Consider the following 247-nt stretch of genomic DNA (forward strand, 5'->3'; position numbering starts at 1 on the left):
CATCACCTCCACTACCACCTCCACTACCACTACCACCACTACCATCATTACACTACCACCTTCACCACCTCTACCACCATCACCTCCACTACCACCTCCACTACCACTACCACCACCTCATTACACTACCACCATCACCACCTCTACTACCACTGTCACCTCCACTACCACCTCCACTACCACTACCACCACTACCTCATTACACTACCACCTTCACCACCTCTACTACCATCACCTCCACTACCAC

Source organism: Cebus imitator, unplaced genomic scaffold (genome assembly GCF_001604975.1).
Source record: "Cebus imitator isolate Cc_AM_T3 unplaced genomic scaffold, Cebus_imitator-1.0 Scaffold53, whole genome shotgun sequence".
Taxonomy (NCBI): domain Eukaryota; kingdom Metazoa; phylum Chordata; class Mammalia; order Primates; family Cebidae; genus Cebus; species Cebus imitator.